This window comes from Lissotriton vulgaris, chromosome 2_1 (assembly GCF_964263255.1).
Source record: "Lissotriton vulgaris chromosome 2_1, aLisVul1.2, whole genome shotgun sequence".
Classification (NCBI taxonomy): Eukaryota; Metazoa; Chordata; class Amphibia; order Caudata; family Salamandridae; genus Lissotriton; species Lissotriton vulgaris.
The window spans coordinates 428,454,663-428,467,474 of NC_141687.1; the positions used below are offsets into that span (position 1 = coordinate 428,454,663).

Below are 12,812 nucleotides of genomic sequence, written 5' to 3' on the forward strand. Positions count from 1 at the left end.
ACCTGGCAAGTACTTTGAATTGAGTTAGCTGTGCAAGGGGAAGAGCTGCAACAAGCAGTTTACAGTGTTTACCTTATGCCACACAACGTGAGGAGCGAGGGCGATGCGCCATCCAGCATTTCATACAGTACTTTCCCCTGCTCCGCTTCACCCGTCAGCACGTGCCCGCCTCTTCCTCACCTCAGAGGCTGCTCGCAGAATGCAACCCATGCAGCTCCGAGTAAACGAGAGTCCTCCGACTGCCGGCCCGCCCCTTACACACTGGCACGCATGCCCCATCCATTCCCCCATTTATTCCTATGTCCTACCTCAGCGCTGGGCACCGCGTGTGTGCGTGAGCTCCGCTCCTCCTGGCGTCAGGTTCCTTTCAGTGCGCGCGCCACTGCTGCTGCTGTCCACGCGGTGGGGGCTGCCTCTGAGTGTAATAATATGTAATGTAATATGCTGTTTTGTAGCGCGCTCAATTACTACCGGAGAATCCTGGCGCGGAAGACCGCTGGGGAACCCGTCCTGGCTTTCCCTGTGAGATGGTCCCTTTCTGGGTATCTCCAAGGTGAAACCAGGCATCCCCGGCGTCTGTGGGGGTCCGTTGTAGAGATGAGGCAAGCTTCATGCCCAGAGTTGCCGAGTGTGATCCCTGGTTAGAGTAGGCACCGAGGCGAGAATTATCGAGTACGTTGACCCTGGTCCACGACCCTGCCGCGTCGGGAATTGAACCCTGGTCCCAGGCTGTTCTCTGCTTCCGGGTCTGCCGCCTCTAACCAGTGAGCCACACCACTCCACCGCGCCGCTGCTCTCTCGCTCAGTGTCTCGCGGTGGTGGCGGTGCGCGCGCAGAGGCACTAATAGCGGGTAGGTGCCCTTCTTCGCACCCCGACCCGCAGGAGGAAGGAACCTCAGCAGGAGGCGCTACAGGAGCTTCTGCCCAGAGCCCATGTAAAGCCAGTGAAGGAAGTCTGAGCTGCAGCACCTACAGGAGGGAACAGCACCGCCAGGAGAACCTCTGGGCTAGACACATTGGAACCCCCGCCGGAGTGCTGCTGTGCTGGCAGCCTCCACAAAGTACATTTGTTTGACACGTGCCTGTGTTTTCTTTAGCTCCTGTTTTCATTACAATGTTATTTTTTTTAAATGTATTTATTTGTATTGGACTGCATAGGGTTTGAGTAACATGCAATCAACTTCCTGTGAATTGCTGTTCCTGTGTACAGAGTTACAGTCTGGGTGTCTGTGCTGGGGAGTGGCGGGGGTGTCTTCTGTTAGCACATGTCTTTCTCTCCATAGTTCCCAGAGGAATGTGTCTGAAATTTTTTATCTCTTTGTAGCAAGGCCATTCTCTCTCCACGCCTCTTATTTTCAACTTCCACTTTTTTCCGGTGTGTCTCAGTGGTGCAAGGTCCTTTTTGTTGGCAGCTTTTGTAAATTTCATTTGAATTGATGAAGCCGGTTTCATATATCAGTTCATTAAGTGTCATCACAGTTCTATCATTTAGTCTGGATCTGCTTGACTGTTAGCTGCAGTTTAAATTTCTACATTTACATGCTAGCCTGTACACTTCACAGTCAGGAGTGGACAGAGGTATTTACAGTACTTTGCTTGTTTCACTGCAGAAGTTCGGTACAGGAAAACTGGGGTCTCTCTGCAAGTCATCACACCCTTTAAATCACAATGCTGTCTTTAAAATCCAGTTACACAACATTTTTTGTCTTAGAATGTGTTTCCAACAAAGTACAAGCTGCATGTTGGCGTGTTTATTTCCACACTACAGATCCCAGATTCAGTTTTCAAGTCAGTAACTGAAAGATCTCATCAATCACAGGCAGCAAAACATTGAAGTGTGGAAAACGAGTGAGTGATGGGCTTTTTCCCAGCTGTGGAGCCCACAAGAAGAATCAAAGCCCGACCCCCCCCTCCAATTCCAACCCGAAGCGTCCTCTGCATGACCCGCAGCTTCCAGGCCTGGCCTTTTGTTAATATACTAATGCATTCTGGGTGTTATAGTCTTGTTTTTGTGAGCTGCCTTCTCGTGGCCACAAGACTCAATACTACAGTGAGCACCTCAGATCTGTGTGCTCAAACACATCGGAAACGCTCTTCCTCCCAGCACAGTTGTCTCCTGTCCTCACTTGCCTTGCGCAGTACCCAGAGCTTTACAGGCTGCCTCTTCCAATGGGCCTGCAAGGAGGAATCCTCCTGAAACAAGCATTTGCAATTCAAGTGGTTTCGCATTTACGCAAGTTTAAACTACTGGCATTATAAATGACAATGCCATTTATTTAGGTTTTGGTTTGCACAACATAAATTAAAGGCATTTTCATTTACAATACCATTTACAATACCAATAGCCCCAAAACTCGCAGTTGTGAGACCTATTGCATTGCAAATGCTTGTTTTTATTTATATTCCAGTGAGATTGAAACATAGGTTCACATCTTGCTACATTTCCGTGTTGCATTACTAGGGAGGCTGGGCACTTGCTACTGAACACATCCTTTAGTGGAAGACGTTGCACAATGACTATAGTTTAATGAATGTTTTAATGATTTGGGGAAATAATCAGACGCTACCAATATCATTGGATAATGTGGACCATTCAATAAATTAATTTGGTTTACATTTAAAATTCTCAGATCGTATTGTGTTATTTTGTTTATGTATGTCTTTTGCTTATTTTTTGTGTACTGTAAACCTGAATTGGCATTTATTTTTTGGGTTCCTTTCTGAGTGAAGAAGCCCGATGGAAGAGTGTGCAATTACCCACACTGTCCTTTCAGAGATTGTGATATATATCCTCATTGCACGCCCCTGTGACCTGCAGAAGAGGGAGAGAGCTGGCCATTCTGATGCAGAGTGAGCCCACCACTGCCCTCCTTTGCTAACAGCTGGATGTCTGCTGACAGCCTCCAGGCCCAAAGTTGCTAGATTTTTTCACAACTTTCAAGCCCAAAGGCAACCAAATCCTAGCCCAAACTATTCCAATGTTACCAATCCATTTACTTATGTGCAGCCTGTCCGCAACATTAAAAAAACATACTTCCATTTCAAGGATTATATGTTCAACACCCACATTAATCAGACTACCTATATTCTGTACACTAAAATCAAAGTTGGTCTGTCAGGAAAATTGTCACTCACTTGATATCTCATGATGTGGAGCAAGCTGCCGAAAAATGTTCTGGGTCTGATGCTGGGGACTGCAACTGCGGAAATGTTCAGGGGGACTGCATCATGTTTATTTTGCATACTCACAATCGCCCCCCTATCCCCCCACCCCCCAGAGTAATAGGAATATAGGCCAACGCTTCATGTTTGCTCACCTTAGTTTCTTAACTCCAAGAGCAATTCAAGGGTAAATGTTGAATATCTCTTTACATACGCAAGTTACGCACGTTTTATACTTTTGGCACTCATAAGAAGAAAGCAGTCCATTACATGGAGTGCACAACTTGCTGCTTGATGTTCCTGTGAGCTAATATGTAATAAAGTGAAAGTGCATTCTACAGGAGGCACACAGAAAAATCACCAAGCCCTATTCTTTGCTAGGCAACAGTAGGGTGGACCCTTGATCAGACTCAGGCAGTGTGAAGTTCAATTGTGTGTGCCAAAGAATTCTTATGGTCATGTCACTGTCGACTGTAGCAGAATTTTTCAGAGTCTGGCAGGGGCACTCTGAAGAGTAGTAGCACTATTCAGGGTCTGGCAGTGGCAGGTTTTAGTGCTTTTAGTGTTCTTCTGGGTCTGGCACTGCAAAGAGTTGCACTACATTTGAGAGTCTGGCAGTGGCAGGTTGAGGTGTGCAAAACTGTTCTGGCAGCGCCAAGAGTAGCAGCATCCTTTAGAGTCTGGCAGTGGCTAGAGGACAATGCAGCAGCAGTAATGAGTCCTTTGGAACCACTGTGTTAAGTCGTGCTGTGGATGAATTTGGAGCTAGTGTTTTGCCACATAAAAACCCCGATATGTGGTAAATGTAGCCCAATTTGGTATGTAAGGTGTTCAGTGTCAGGACTGCTGTTATAGTGAATTGTACATATTGCAGCTGATCTTTGCCAACAGTTCAGGGGCAGGCCTGAATGAAGATGAATTGTGACCAATTTGCGTGAGTCCAAATTTTATGTTAGGTATATTTGCAAGCAGTTCCAGCCCCATTCTAATACGGTTCTCATTTTTAAGTAGCATCATTTGTGAGAACACTCTTTCCACTTGTACATTTGATATGGGAAGAGTCAGAAGTGTAATGGCTCCCAAGGCCAACTCCTGGTACCGATGATTCCCAGCTGCATCTGTAAATTTGAGTACTTCTATCCAGAAAGATTCCATACCTGATGAGCTACTGAATGAACATGAAGTCACTGTTGGCCTCTTCATTTCTAAGACGTGTGTCGGGTATGTGATACTATCTTTTGGCAAGTCAGTAACCAGAGTTTTAGGATCGGAAAGCACATTTTGGGGCTTCAGAAATTCCAAACGTCTTAGCAGGCTCAGTGAATCTGGCAGTGCATCGGATACTCTGCTGCCAGAACTCTGATGAAGTCTGTGCATCCTTGGCAGCAGCAGTCAGTTTGTTTGCTTGAAGCTTCTTGCGGAGGTCAAGGCCAAGGTCAACATCCTCCTGCTAAGATAAATGGTAGTACACCGAAGATCTAAATTGTAAAACTGCTGCTCACTCCTGGTACTGATAACACTTGGCTTTAGAAATCCTCTCAAATTTGACCTATATAAAGGTTGCAAATCCCGAAACATGTCGAGGACATCACCAGATTCAAGCTGAAATACTTTGTTCACTGCCTTAATTTCCAGCAACACAGGCTTGAGGAAAAAAAGTATAGATAATTTGTCTCATCGTTGTACATCTACTACAGCATTCTAGCTGCTTAGCAATGTTCTACATATGATGAATTGCAAAAGTGCAACTTTGGTGCATCCTACTGCTCCAGAAACAGCTCCACACAATCTGCCATAATGAGCCACTGAGTTTCGCATGGTGAAATAAGTGTCATCGGCATTCCTCTGTCCAAGGTTTGATACAAATCTGTGTAGTCCGCCTGGCGCTTTGGAGAATGCACAAACCAGTTGTAGGTTTCTCACACCAAGAACTCACGTTGTTGGGCAAACTCCGCATTGCTTTTTTAGCAACAATGTACAGCGAGTGGCAGATGCAATTTACAAGCTGCAAAGTTGGCTACTTTTCCCTCAACAAAGTATACGTGGAGTGGTTTTTGCAACGCATTATACTTGCACCATCTGTACCTACACCTACTAAATTCTCAATTGGAAGCCTGCGCTCTTTGAGAAACTTCAGAAGAGTCTGCTATATCTTGGGCACATGTCGCTTGAAAGTCTATAGTAACTGCTCACAATTCTGCTACTTTTCGGACTGAAGTATTTTACACATATGCACAGCAGTTTCTTTAAGGAAATGCCAGTGGGTTCAAAGAGTAAGATGAACTGCCTATAGCTTGATGGAGCGCCCATTTGAAATGGGGGCCTAAACATCTATCTATCAAAGCTGTGCACTTTGTCCGATGCATAGGGAAGGGAGGAACTTCTTCGCTTAAAATTTCTCTCAGTGTTGTTAATGAATGTGCTACATGCAGTTTGCACTGCAATCCTAAGCCCTCTCCTTTTCTGCTCATTTGATAACTGAGGCACAGGTGGGGCAAAAGCAGCCATGTTTTGTTGTGGATGCATGCAGCTTTAAATCATTGTAGTGGGCACGTAGCTGTATATGACAGTATTTACAGCTAGCAATCCACTTATTTAGTTTGGTGTCAGACACCCAATTTTTCCTCCACATTTTACTGTACCCACTTGCCCATTTTCGAAATTACTTAGTTGGTAGCTTCTTGGGCCCTGGCAGATGACTGTAAAATGTCTGGTGCTCAGATGGGAAAGTATCTGTAATTGGAAGAGACAGAATATCTATAATCGTCCATAATCCAATAAAATTAATAAACCAAAAAACATAACACCACTTAGTTCTATTTGTCTGTTTAGCAATGAGGAGCTTATCCCAGTTTTTGGTCTGGTGCATGGTCTCATGCATTGATCAAAGAAAATAATCCACACAAATGGCCAAAGTAAAATCCTAAATGAACCTTAAACACAATGCACACATCACCCATGGCTCACATACTAGGTTGCTCATTTCTAGCCCAGTTTATAGTTTGTCCCAATTATATAATTTATAGTAACCTTCAACATATCCGCACCTGCGTTTGCCTTAGTAAAAATGTGTTCACAGGCAGGACCACTGGAATTGAGATTGTGCAACGGCACAGTTTTTTGCATTATTATAGATTAGCCCCACAATCCATTGGCTTCATAATCTGCAGTTTTTAACAAAATTCATTTCTTCCAGGTGAAAAAGTTCTAAAAAGCAGAGACAAGTGTCGCCACACAGTGCCAGATCCTTTTTGAAGGTTGACTGGTCACATGTCTGTTGCTTATTGCTATCTTTAGGTGTTAAACTAGTACTAATGAGGTACAAATAATGCTCAGACAGCGATTATTAACCTGCGGCCGCAAACCTCCGGGAGTCCTCCACACATTCTTTAGGGGGTCCGCAGGCGACATATAGTGCAAAGCACTATTCCATGCAGTCTGGGGAAACTAGGGCAAAAGTTTAACAGTAATAATAATTAGGCTATCCAAGTCCATGAGAAAGCTCATGTTCACATTTGGCCTAATTTGCTTCCCTTACAGTATTTCATTTTTAACAGCACATTGTTTGCCTGCAGTTTTTGTCATACTTTGTATTCAACGAGTGCTGTGGCTTCGTTGCTCGTAGGTTATCTCGGAGTTGAGGTTGTGGGCTAGTGTTTCCTAATGGGACATAATTGAAAGATTTGGATTTAAGGTAGAAGGCAGTTCATGGTTCTCACAGTGCCCATCAATGGGTCATTACTGTGTTTAGACTATTTGGCCTCTCTGCCGAGTGCACAGAGCAATGGTAGCAAGTACCAATTATGATTATGTATGAAAGTAAGTGATGGTGTTACAAAGCTGCCGAAATATTAACAGAAGCAAAGTGTTTAACAGTTGAATAGGTGTGTTTTCTTGTGTGCTGGGGTGCTGGTCTGAGACACGAAATAAGAGGGCGCTAGATCAGTAACTGCTTTCAAAACAAAGAGATGGTGATGGTAAATTCTGTGCTTCGTGCAAGCTGATATGCTGTCTCCAACACTGCACTATTTATTCCACTGTACGTATTTAGTGCAAAGCTCGTTGTAAATCAATGGGGCACTGTACAAGAGGAGGCTTGCAATAGAAAGGCCGATGCAAGTACAACTTGCATACATGTAACGGGGTGCTTTACGATACAGCTATATGGTGTGGTTTTCTTACTGTAGCCAGTTGGAGTGGAAACGTTGCACTACTTTTGGCAAGCCCTTAGTGTAGTGAGACACTCAAACTTCCATGGATAGATAATATGGATCACTCCCTTAATGCAAACCGTACAGCTGTAAACACTGCACTTTTGTAGCATGTTTATGGTAGGTATATACAGACACAGGAAAGTGCTACAGGATGTTGAACGATTGTACAAAGGTCTTCTGATGTCATCATTATGCAAAGGAGCATTACGCAAACTAGGCAGGCTCACAAGAGCCAACAAACGTAACATTCCTGTCTGGTGTCTACGTTCCAAGGTTTGGGACAGTGGCGGACTGACTCCTAATCACATCAGTCTGGTAAGCACCTGAGTGGATAAAGGAAACAACCTAGGATGTCATCCTAAATGTTGCGGATATTAACCTTTAAGAAGATCAAAGCCACTAAAAGGAAACAACTAGAGCACAACATAGCATAGTTGGCAGAGCCATTCCCACTTGAACAGTATGGATATTCAGAGATCCACAGCTGCATACACACAGAGCAGCATTAAAGAACCAAAGTGGGGAAAAATGCCTCAAAAGAGTCACCTGAAGACGCACATTGGATAACTGTACACCAGAGGAGCAATGTCCTTCATCATATAAGTTCATGACCTCTCTGCTTGGTAGCAATGGGGTCACTATCAAAGAAAAAACTAGTGTCATCACTGTGATGCGAGATGTATCTGTCTAAAAGAGGAGCAAAACACATCCACAAAGACGGACAGTCCGTTCACATGCTATCACGTGAAGTTTTGGCTGTAAGATAACTCCGTAGGGTGCTCTGCTGCACATGTATATGGGCAGGGAAACGGGCGAGAGAGCCCATGTGTCCATCAGAACCAACCAGGTCTTTCATCAACACATAATAACCATTAGGTATTCTACTGAGCTAGGTAATATCTATTGTTAAATCGTGCACTAAAAACAAATTGCGTTTCTGATAAATCATGAATAACATTGTTATGGTAACCTGCAAGTAAATGCAGATACAAATGGAAACGCCTCCAAGCAAAGCATGGTGCATGCTAGCCCAGTACCAAGAAATAGTATTTGTCTGGTATATACTGCCACCAACTATATTTCCTCTGTGAATACAAGGCATAGAAGCCTGATGGAATACATCAGAACATGCAATGGAACATTCGGATAGTGCTGGCCAAAAAATAATCTCAGAAATAGGACATATGTTGCCAGCACAGATATGCTTTCCAAAACAGAAATAGTGTATTATGTAAAATGAATGTACCAGAATGTTACAGCTCACATCACTGTCAACAAACACATTTTCAAGTATATTTGGCAACATGACTGTTTGTCAGCTTTTTTAAAACATAGGGCCAGATGTATCAACGTTGTATTTTGTTACCGGCTAGCTACTTTCGGGAAGTGGAGGGATTGCAGCGTAGTCTGCTTTGGGATGGTCGATCACGTATAGTGCTGGCTAAGTTGACTCTCCCATGGTACGATGGGGGAATTGCTCTCCCTGATAGTAAAAGGTACTATTGGGCGTCGCAATTGGGAGCTATAAATCATGGCACATATGGGTCTAATACGGATCCAGGCTACGCAATGGATAGATGGCTACTCCCTGGTGGTGATTACAACAGAGCGCTTTATACTAGATCTGTGGAGAAAAATGTAACGGGCCCAACTAGAGTAGCAGTACGTATATGGTATGATGCTACCTGTTCTTTGGGATGGAGGAATCGTTTGACGTTGGCTACTCCGTTATTTGGTTCGGAAATGCTAGGTCGGTTGTGGAACACGAAAGGGTTTGACAAATGGGACTTGATAGGGATCTCTACTGTGGGTGATGTTTGGGCGACGGGTAAAATGAAGTCATTTGTGGAACTACGAGCAGAGTATGACTTGAATGGTACCGAATATTTCCGCTATGCGCAAGTGCGCCATGCACTGAAATCAATATCCCCCGAGGGGGAGGTTATACCAGAGTCATCCCCTTTAAAAGACCGAATATTAGATGGGTACTTACCAGATAGGACCATCTCACTCACTTATAAACAAGCATTGGAAATACAATAGGTCTCGCATTAGGAAAGTTTGAGCTATTGGTATTGTAAATGACACTTTTTTATTTATGTGTTGGTTTTGAAAGTAGCAAAATTAATAGCTTTGTCAGTTACAATGTCAATAGTTTTAACTTTCGCAAATGTGACACCTATAGCATTTGTAATGCAATGTGTGTTGTATTTACGTGACTTAGATGTATTGATATTACAAATAACAATGGCTTTTAATTTTGTAAATAATTAATACTTAAATAAAAGTTATTGTAATTTATAATGGCAATAGCTTAAACGTTTGTAAATAACTTTTGTGAAGATTATGTTCAGTGTATTTTATTGTGACGAAAATCCAAGAACATTGCATTTGCACCTAAACACACACAGAGCCACACACATATAGATGTGGTGGTGGTGGATCTGGGGGATATGGTGGTGGTGGATGTGGTGGTGGATGTGGTGGTGGTGATGGTGGATGTGAGGGTGGATGTGGTGAAAGTGGTGGTGGATGTGGTGAAAGTGGTGGTAGATGTGGTGAAAGTGGTGGTGGATGTGGTGGTGGTGGATGCGGTGGTGGATGCGGTGGTGGATGAGGTGGTGGTGGATGCGGTGGAAGTGGTGGAAGTGGTGGATGCGGTGGATGCGGTGGATGTGGTGGTGGTGGATGCGATGGTGGTGGAAGTGGTGGTGGATGTGGTGGTGGTGGATGCGGTGGTGGTGGAAGTGGTGGTGGATGTGGTGGTGGTGGTGGATGTGGTGGTGGTGGTGGATGTGGTGGTGGTGGTGGTGGATGTGGCGGTGGTGGATGTGGCGGTGGTGGATGTGGCGGTGGTGGATGTGGCGGTGGTGGATGTGGTGGTGGATGTCATGGTGGATGTGGAGGTGATGGTGGATTTGGTGGTGGTGGTGGTGGATGTGATGGTGGATGTAATGGTGGATGTGAGGGTGGACGTGGTGGTGATGGGGGATGTGGTGGTGGATGCGGAGGTGGTGGTGGATGCGGTATTGGTGGTAGTGGTGGATGGGGTGGTGGATGTGGTGGCGATGGTGGATGTGGTGGTGTATGCGGTGGATGTGGTGGTGGATGCGGTGGTGGTGGTAGTGGTGGATGGGGTGGTGGTGGTAGTGGATATGGTGGTGGGTGTGGTAGTGGATATGGTGGTGGATGCGGTGGTGGTGGATGTGGTGGTGGTGGATGTCATGGTGGATGTGGAGGTGATGGTGGATGTGGTGGTGGTGGATGTGGTGGTGAATGGGGTGGTGGATGGGGTGGTTGTGTATATTGTCTAGAAGCCTTGTATCAGCAGAGCTGGGCATTATTGACATGACAGCAGTGGCACACAGGTGGGTAACATGCACTTGACCTGGTGACCCTGGAGGCGTGAGTGGTAGGACATTGTTACACCCCTACAGTGTGCGTCTGTGTGGTGTGTCCTGGTGCGTGTCTGTCCGTTTTCCCGTGCATTTGGAACAGGTTCAGGGAATCCCTTAGTATCTGCTGCTATTAGTGGAGCCCACAATATTTGTAATCCAGCCATGTAACTTCCTAACTTGAACGTCTGGTAAGGAAATCCAATACTTAAATATGTTTACTCACAAGTTAAGTAATTTCACTCCATACCTTCTGGTGCTAGCACATACAATTACATTAAGAATATTACAGTGAGTGGATTGATTTTGTTACGGTAATTTTAGCAACATATCATCTTCGAGCAGCGTTTTCACTAGACTTCAATGGAATTAACAATATTTGAGGATTCTGTCAATTATTCAATCGTTTTAAGGTCTGTTTCTTTCAGATGTAAACAACGAGAACACTAGCAAAGGAGTAAAACGTGATGTGTGCGAGTGATTAATCAATGCTTGTACTGAGTCTGTGTGGTGTGTCCTGGTGCGTGTCTGTCCGTTTTCCCGTGCATTTGCAGGCAAAGGGAGCTTAACCCCAAGCATGAGATGGGACCCGAAAACACTGGAATGAGAAGGGGCTGAAAGGAGCTAGTGACAGAGTTCAACTGGAGGAGAGGTGGGCAAAAACAATGAAAAGGTGGACAATGGAGGAGAGAAGGAAAGGTGACAGAGAACTGCTGGAGGAGCAAAGAGGAGAAAAGAAATGCGACACGGCGGGCAGGGGAGTGGGCGGAGCCCGTCTGTGTGGTGTGTCCTGGTGCGTGTCTGTCCGTTTTCCCGTGCATTTGCAGGCAAAGGGAGCTTAACCCCAAGCATGAGATGGGACCCGAAAACACTGGAATGAGAAGGGGCTGAAAGGAGCTAGTGACGGAGTTCAACTGGAGGAGAGGTGGGCAAAACAATGAAAAAGGTGGACAAGGGAGGAGAGAAGGAAAGGTGACAGAGAACTGCTGGTGGAGCAAAGAGGAGAAAAGAAATGTGACACGGCGGGCAGGGGAGGGGGCGGAGCGGGTAAAAAAAAAAAAGGGGAGGGGGCGGAGCAGGGAGAGGGTGTGAACAAATATGTTTACTCACAAGTTAAGTAATTTCACTCCATACCTTCTGGTGCTAGCACATACAATTACATTAAGAATATTACAGTGAGTGGATTGATTTTGTTTCGGTAATTTTAGCAACATATCATCTTCGAGCAGCGTTTTCACTAGACTTCAATGGAATTAACAATATTTGAGGATTCTGTCAATTATTCAATCGTTTTAAGGTCTGTTTCTTTCAGATGTAAACAACGAGAACACTAGCAAAGGAGTAAAACGTGATGTGTGCGAGTGATTAATCAATGCTTGTACTGCGTCTGTGTGGTGTGTCCTGGTGCGTGTCTGTCCGTTTTCCTGTGCATTTGCAGGCAAAGGGAGCTTAACCCCAAGCATGAGATGGGACCCGAAAACACTGGAATGAGAAGGGGCTGAAAGGAGCTAGTGACAGAGTTCAACTGGAGGAGAGGTGGGCAAAAACAATGAAAAGGTGGACAAGGGAGGAGAGAAGGAAAGGTGACAGAGAACTGCTGGAGGAGCAAAGAGGAGAAAAGAAATGCGAAACGGCGGGCAGGGAAGGGGGCTGAGGGGGTAAAAAAAAAAACAAGACGGTGGGAAGGCAGATAAGGGGAGGGGGGAGGAGAAATGCGACACAAACAAGACAGAGGGAAGGCAGATAAGGGGAGGGGGGAGGAGAATGCGACACGGCGGGCAGGGGAGGGGACGGAGCGGGGAGAGGGTGTGAAAGCAGCAGGGGCCTGGAGTGCGGCTGAGGGAACTGATGTGCACGCGCTTTTAAGCTCAATGCGCATGCGCATTGAGCTTAAAAGTCACGGGCACTGCAAGGAATCGCCACGATTCCTTTCAAGTTAGTTAAAGAGTGGTTAAGCCCCCATAGTCAGCTCGATGCGCATGCGCATCGACAGGCGAGACCTAAAAATTGATAAATCATAGAATTGACCTCTTGACGGATT

The 12,812-nt window shown here is 45.3% G+C and overlaps 1 protein-coding gene and 1 pseudogene across 3 annotated transcripts in view; both read right to left on the minus strand.

Moving 5' to 3' along the window:
- The window catches only part of METTL21A (methyltransferase 21A, HSPA lysine), a 196,864-nt gene that overhangs the window by 53,146 nt on the left and 130,906 nt on the right, over nucleotides 1-12,812 (minus strand). The gene's annotated exons all lie outside the window — the stretch shown is intronic.
- LOC147730514 (uncharacterized) overlaps nucleotides 4,424-12,812 on the minus strand; it is a 32,878-nt pseudogene continuing 24,489 nt past the window's right edge.